At 36.8% G+C, this 8,290-nt stretch overlaps 2 non-coding genes across 2 annotated transcripts; both read right to left on the bottom strand.

The window, feature by feature from the left end:
- On the bottom strand, nt 1–5,954 carry PKNH_0117800. Its single transcript, XR_002461723.2, has one exon. It is a non-coding gene; the product is annotated as a 28S ribosomal RNA (ribosomal RNA).
- Nucleotides 5,955–7,254: 1,300 nt separating this feature from the next.
- On the bottom strand, nt 7,255–7,378 carry PKNH_0117700 (the record flags this gene model as incomplete). Its single annotated transcript, XR_002461722.1, has 1 exon — nt 7,255–7,378. It is a non-coding gene; the product is annotated as a 5.8S ribosomal RNA (ribosomal RNA).
- Between the last annotated feature and the right edge of the window lie 912 nt (nt 7,379–8,290).

The raw sequence follows: 8,290 nt of genomic DNA, 5'->3' as shown, positions 1-8,290 counted from the left end.
ATCGTAAAAGAAGTAGTGTAAGGAAAATCAAACACAAAATAATTAATCAGCATGGGTTCTGGCTTAAGAGGCGTTCAGCCATTATCCAACAGACTTAGCTTCGCAACACTGGTTTGTCAACCAATTGCTGTACCATTTGTCTGGGCCAACTATTCCTTTCGTACTAAGATGGCCTACTGTCACATTTCGATAGACGATTTAATAATCAGTCTCTTATTTTAAATTCATCAGTAAGGATTTTTTACATTTTAACACGACCTGTCTCATGAAGGTCTCTAAAATTCTAGGCACTCGTTCCCTCTTAGCGGAGTGAACAATCCGACACTTTGAGATTTCTGCGTCCCAATGATAGGAAGAGCCAACGTCTAATTATCAGAAAGCCACGTTGCTAAAATCGCTCGGTAGCCGCAAGCCAGTTATCCTTTTGTAGTAACCTTTCTCAGATATACCCTTCTATACATTTGGTACAATATAAGGAGCTAATTCTGCCTTTCTTTAAATGTACAAAAGGAAAATATATATATATATATATCTCGCGAGGATGAGTATGCATATCCATCATGGCTACACATAAAGGCAAGCATATCCGTTTTTTTTTTTTTTCCGGTCTACAGGAGATTTCTGTTCTCCTTGAGCTTGCCCTCGACTGGTCAATCTGCTTTATACTCCTTATCAGTTCGACCCTCGCATCATCCGCTCGCTACACTCTTCACCTTGATGTGTCTCCGTTCAACTGAGGGGATGAAGAGGGGAATAAAAAAAAAAATCAACCAGAATGGTTATTTATCATTTAAACCCCTTCCCCATTTCACATACACACATTTGTGCACGCTTATATAGAAGAAGTAGCCCAAAGCAACTTCTGTCAAATAGTGTCGCAGGCACTCCCCTCCCAATCTTTTTAACGGGTTAGCTGAACATCCTCAGGAGTAGTGGTATTTCACTGTCGTATAATGCATAATTTCTCCAGCGCAAAATTATGCTTCTACTCCCACTTATACAAAAATATTCTCTACACCTCTTGAGTCGTTCAGCAGATCAAAGTAAGAGCCAAGTTACAAATACATGAGGTCTTCAATATCCTTTTACTGACATTCCAAGCCTGTTTTTCCTTGGATGCGGTTTCGCTAGATAGCAAGAATATTTTTATAGCAGAGGGATGAGCACAAGAAGTACGGGAAAAATCTACCCCCCTCTTTAAACATTTGGGTGAGGTTACTCCATTCAAATTCACGTATCAAATTGCAGGATGCAAAATGGCACAACTCTGATTGGCATAGGAATTTCATTTTTTTTATGAATCCTGCCCTTTGCCACGGGATGGTAGATACACAAGCAGCCACAGCAGCTACACTTATAACATAATCTAATATGCATAAGTGTATATACACGTGCATACACCTGTGTTCACCAATACCGTTTATAAGGAATATCTACCAAAAGACACAATCCTCAGGCATCAGACAGAAACGGTCATTCTTATGGGTTCTTTTGGTCTCTCTCTCATTAGGAGGTCATAAAAAAACCAATGACACATGATTTTCCTATACAACCGGGTAGATCTTGTATTTTCCCCTTCTTCTTTTCCTTTATTCTTGTTCCGATTCAGCTCTGATAATACATAGCAAGCTTCAGCATCAATAAGTGGGAGGCATAATAGTACAGGTCGTAAAATTTCTACTCCCTATATTATTTTTCTCAAGCCATAATATCTGCACAGCTTAACCAAAACGGCGAACGAAGCTGACAGGCTATAAAAAACCGACGAACTAGACGGATAGAGACCCCTTTACATGTCCCTTATACCTGATCCCAATTCTCTATGTTCCATTTCGCCCTTTTTTATATATAGTCTACTCGTTCCTATGTTATCATAAGCAAACTTCCTCTTATAAAAGAAAAAAGTTACGGATGAGAGGGGGAGATATATGATTCGTGTGGTGATAAATACGCGAGTACATTATATGTATGTTACTACAATATGTATCACTCCTTACCACCGCACCAATCATATATCCCCCCTGGCTTCTCTTTTCTTACTCCCCTCATACGACTTGCTCTCTATCTATAAGTTGTAAACTTTAAGGCCTATGGCTATCAACCGTTGCGTGGATAAAAAATTCCTGCCCACAGATACTACTTTAGTTTAATTAATCGAGCACACGAATAGGTGATGAAAAATCCATCACCATACATGGTACCGTCTACCTGAAAAGGATGCATCTATAAACGACAAAGATCCCGCAGGGTTCATAAGCGCCTAGGAAACCCTTGACAGATTACTTATAGTAACATGATTCGTCTTTTTTATATCTCTATCATTCGATATACGACAATCCTTCCTAAAGGATAATTCGACTGCGTATATAAATATACTGCGAATTAGACCCATATAGTGCGCACTAAGGAGTATATGGGAATGCAGCATGGGATGAGGAGATATGTAAAAAAAAAAAAAAAAAAAAAAAAAAAGAAAAAGAAAAAAGCAGCAAATCAAAAATGAAAATAAAGACTTACAAGAGGAGGAACAACATAGAAGTAAAATACTTCAGAAGTAACCTCACAACTATGCTTTATTTTATTTATGATATTTTTTCCTTTTTCTTTTCTTTTTTTTTTTTTTTTTTTTTACTTCTCCATTTCCCTATCCCATTCCAAAGGCTTCAGCAAAAACGGCATTATATTAACATACTATGTTCAAAAAAAAAATTTTGTAACAATTCTGCAATATATATGCACTCTCATCTACGCAAGGTTTAAGAGCAACCTGTACTCCGAGATTTTGCTTCACTTATATATTTTTGTGGGCTATGCATCAGGGGATGGGTGATACCATATGAAGCAGGAAAAAAAATATAAAATATTTAATTACCGCAAACAACAGCACAACTCACACCTATCTGCATACCGATGGGAGAGAATCATCTTCGATAGAATTTCAAAAATTATAAAAATAATCCTGTCGCCAGGTTTAAAGTATGAGCTCAAATAATTAATTGCTCAGGGTTTATAAACCTGATTTCCCCGCGAAACTGAAAAAGCAGAAAAGGAAACACTCAACCACAGTGCGCAATAAATCTAAGACAATTTTGCACTTCGCGGGTTTCTTGTGTAACCTTCCGCACTATTCACAAATGCACTTTTTTTTTTTTTTTTTTTTTTTATTTCCTCCCTTCTTTCAAAGCTTGGAAGCAAAAAAAAAAAAAAAAAAAAAAGTGATTCCGGAGGAGCGGCTACCATGTTGGTTCCATAAGGAGGATATGGCAATAGGCATTTGGAAATTTTATCCGTATAACAATACGATTTAATTATACTTAATAGGCCCTTCAAAGTATTTCATTTGAATATTTGCTACTTCCACCAAGATCTGCACTAGGGAGATGTTCCACGAATACTTACGTATTTCGCTTCTGCACAAAACCCCACGATTTTCTACTCACAAAAGAATTGCAAAAATATAATATATTATATTTTGCTCCTTTTATGGCCTGGTATCGGTAATTCGCTTTAGCGCCATCCATTTTCAGGGCTAGTTCATTCGGTAGGTGAGTTGTTACACACTCCTTAGCGGATCTCCACTTCACTGAGCACCGTCCAACTGTCATTATGAACCAACACCTTTTATGGTATCTAATGAGCGAATATTTAGGCACCTTATCCAGGCATTAGGTTCATCCCTCATTGCCAGTTCTGCTTACCAAAAATGGCCCACTTGGAGTTATCTTATTTCAATTGAGAAAAATAACATAAAGTTATTTTTAACATTTTTTTACCCATTGGGAGTTTGATAATAGGTGAAGGAAATTCAATTTCCTTCACTCCTATTAATCAGTGTCTCTATACCTGGTAAAATTATAATAATCAACTCCAGCGATCCTGAGAGATCTTTCGAAAATAACCAGCTAATAGGCTTTTCAATCAAGGCAACGCGTGATTTTTAATTTCTATTCGTATACCCCTAAAAAAGCGCGGTTGATGTGAACTATCCCAAATGCACACAAAATGAAATAACAATCCTCCCATTGAAATTCATGTGGCAAATTCTGGACTTCAACGCGGTTCTTAGTTCAAAGCCTCTCGGGTCCTAGCATATATACTCCTACGGTAAAAGTAAAAAAGAAATTATATCATTACTAACTTTTAACCGTAATTTGTAAGCATCAAATTCCACGACTCGTTCATTTTTTTTCTTTCCGTTGGTCTATATGTAAACACAACACGAGATAGGGATTTCAAATCTACAAAAGGTGATCCATTAAGAACCACAACGCGAAAACTAGCTGGGTTCGTTTCGCTTAGCTCATGGGCACCACTACTAAGCACCGCAGTCATATGTTTAATAACTTCACAAATAAATTGTGATCATGTTCGCTTGCATATCTGCTAGACTCCTTGGTTCGTGTTTCTAGACGAGAGGGTTAGGGAAGACCTTTTTAGAAACATCTTAAAAAGTAAAGAAGAGGCCACTTTCGCATCCACTTTTTTACTATTTTCAAAATCTACCTCAGTAAAGGGGGGAATAACGTGCGTAAAAACACAGTTGAGAGAACCGCAGTCCCCCCCCTCCCTCACCATCCCGCAACACTCCACACATACGCACCCGAAGGGGAATGAGAAAGAGTGCGAGGCTGGTGGGGGGAAGGGAACCACAAAGTTCTTCCAACCGTGTGGCAAAACTAACATAATATCAATGTGAAATTTATCACAATTAATGTCACCCCTCCTTAGCCAGGGGGAAAACCGGGGGAAGAGGTCAAAAAATGAAAAGAGAAGGGAAGAGAAAAAAACACATACATATATACATACATACATATATATGTATGTACATATATATGCGCTTCTTTCTCTTCCCTTCTTTCCTTTTTTCTCCCCCAAACCACCCGTGTCCGCTTCACACTTTGCAACGTTCCCTAAAAAAAAAAAAAATACCCTTCACTGATGTTTCTTTAAATAAGATAAGCATTCAGCATTCCCCCAGTCATGTCTCTGTGCCAGGGAACCCACTGCGAAGTGTCTCGCGCTGGTAAGAAAGCAGATTCTCTCTGTTCATACTCTGGAAGAACCAGTTCGAGTGGCAGATATAACACCTAGAGAAAGCATGCCGAAAGAAGTAAACACTTTACCTTACTTTTTCTCTTCCTTAATCCGTTCCACCTTAACGATTTCAGGTACTATTTAATCGCTCATTCCTGAGTACTATTTCATCTTTCCCTTACGGTACTTGTTTGCTATCGGTCTCCTACGCATATTTAGCTTTATGTGATTAAAAACAACAATTTTTTCTTTTTAAAAAAAAAAAAAAAAAAGTTGAAAGAAGGGGGCGTACCACCGTGTATAAGTTATGATTCTGTCCGTGCCTTTACTCCCCCTGCACACTCATCGGTACAGGCAAAGCCTCGAGCAGGACAGACCAAAAACCCACAGCACCACCAAAACCCTTCCCATGCACCACACATATTAGTGCTCCAATTTCATGAACACAACTCTAAAATGAAAGATATCCAAGAAAAATAAAGAAATGTAGAAATGGTGAGAGTAGGGAAAAGATCCTTTTCCGCTATACCCCTCAAAACTACACTCTTTTGCATATATTTACAGAAAACTACGGGCCTTTCACCCTCTGTGGGAATGCTATCCTGCATTAAAGAAAATTTCGTTTTCTTGTAAATAAATATGTTTTTAAATTTTCAAGGATGTTTACTGATCTCCTATATATTTATGTAAACCAACTAGTAATACTATATAGTCATCTCTCATTTATAATGCTACAACTCTTTGCAGAAAGAGGAAAAAGCACCTCCGTAAAAAGGTGTCTCCTCTTTCTATTGAAAGATTTTCAGCTTGAGCTTTTCCTTGTTCACTCGGCGTTACTAAAGGAATCATTGTTATTTTCTTTTCTTCCGCTTAATTTTTTAATTTTCAGCGGATTCGCCCTTCTGCCTTATATTTCGAATACTTTATGGTTTGTATAGGTATGAAAAAACGGTTGCTACAAATACCGTGCATTTCCATTCGTGCTATACGCCAGAGAACTAACTTTAAAAATGCATGTCCATCTTTTTTAAAAGAAAAAAACGATGAAACATGTTTGACGACACAGCTGACCTTTTGCCATCAGTTAAGACTGAACGAGAAAGGCGTCATTACGTTCCTATTATCACCCCGAAGGATGAAACATTACTAGCTCTGACGCTTTCTGTACTGTAAAACCTTTGGGTACTAGCTACAAGCTTATGCCGCTCTCTAAAGCAGTAACTCCAATGTTGATTAAGGTGCCAGAGAAGGAAAAAAAAAAGAGGTGCAACCCACGTTCTGGGATCTATACCAGTAAGGTGAATGCAGCTCCCTTTTTCCAACTCGCCTTAATCAACCCTGGGTCCGTCGTAGCATATATATATAAAATATATATGGGGTAACAAAGACTACTATATAAAACATTCCCAGATTGTTTTGTCAGCCACAAAACACCCGGAAGAACTCATTTCGATATCCACTGCTCACACAAGTGTCCAGTTCTAATGCAATCAGAAATGGCCCGAGCATGTCACAGGGATCCTACTCAACTTCGTGCGTGTTATTGAGTCAAAGGAGATAAAAAGTGGAAGCAGAAAAAAAAAAAAAAAAAAGGAGCATGCTGATGGAAAAAAATAAAAAAACAAGACACTCGAAAGAGTATATATCTGTCTATTAATTTTTCCATTTCGCACACACACAATTTCTATAATTCTTTTCACAACCACAATTTATTACCTCGCCCCAATCAAATTTAGACACGCATATACCCTACAATTGGTATCCAATATTGAACCGAAACATGAAGACTTAACAAGTAAGGTTTCTATCATGCTCTGTAGCAAGGGACATTTTTGACGCCTTGAAAATTAAATTCTGGAAAAATAAGATCCAATCGCTTATGGGCAATTGCAGGGACTTCTTCCTCCTGGCGAAAACACTTTAAAAAGAGTGTTAATTACTTAAAAAAAAACACCAGTGCGTGAATGTGGCTTAGTATTCAAAAATGTGCATTACAGGAAGGAAAAAAAAAGGAAAAAGAAAAAAAGGTATGAAAAAGCTCATATGAATAAAATTCCTATTTTGCTTATATACCATTTTATCCTCTTTATCAGTCCAATTTTTTTCCTTTTCCTGGTGCAAACTTATAAAAACAGAAGTATCATCATCTGCTGTATTATATATGGCTACCCTCCCATTTTCAGCAAGATTGATGAGCACTTTTTAATCATTTGTGCGTTCGGCTAAATAGATGATTCACGGAGAATATTCAGGAATTCGTTTATTCAATTTACGTGTCACATGTATCGCGTTTAATTGCGGCCTTCCTCGCCGTAGGAACCAAGACATCCATCGTTAAGGCTGTTCAAAAAGTATCGTTCACGACTGGATGGGAAACTCTGCACAGATGTAATTGCATAAAACAACACACTGAAACAGAGATTTCCACATCTCTGCGCGTCGAAAAAGGTTACTCACTCTAAAATGAAAGGAGAATTATATACTCCTATAAACGGCATATGCAAAGCGTTGATTGTGTTAAACTTTGTTCAATAAGGTTGCTAATTAAAAAATATATTTCATTGGTATTAAAAAAAAAATAAATAAATCCGCAACACAACTATATAAATATATATATACCTATATATATGTGTTCGGTTAAGTACCTTCAACTTTTGGCCTTAAATATATATATTTTTTTTTCCCTTGTTCCAAGTTTTAGACAAATATAACATATTTAAATATCTATACGTCAGACAAACTCTTATAAAGGGAGCTATACACCTATATATCAAACAATAAACATTTCAAAATTTTCGTTGTCTTTTTAAAAAAACTTTAAAAAAGGATAGATTGTTGGATCGTATCCTATTGCTTCCTATAACGTATCGATTTAGGGGGGGAATTTAAAAAATATCCCTTTATAACTTTCCACTTTTGTCGTTGTTAATTTATAATTTACCTTTAAAAAAAGGTTACTACTTAAAAAAGAGGGTGCCATAAAAATATGCAATCTGCATTTTCAGGCAATATATATATCATTTCCACTCTTTAGAAATTCACTAAATGTGCGTAAAACTGAGTGTTCATTTTCCATTTGTGCTATAATATTTATACTGTAACTACTTACTGTATATCATTTATACTTTAACTACATTTATATCCTTGCTTCCTTTTTCTTATTTGTCAAATAAGGACAGTTCATTCAAAGTATCGGAGGTCGTTAAGCTGAAGACTAGAGTAAATTTCACTTTACCGTACTCTTCTATTTAACTGG

The sequence above is a fragment of the Plasmodium knowlesi genome (genome assembly GCF_000006355.2).
Source record: "Plasmodium knowlesi strain H genome assembly, chromosome: 1".
Lineage (NCBI taxonomy): Eukaryota > Apicomplexa > Aconoidasida > Haemosporida > Plasmodiidae > Plasmodium > Plasmodium knowlesi.
This window is presented reverse-complemented; position numbering and strand designations above follow the sequence as displayed.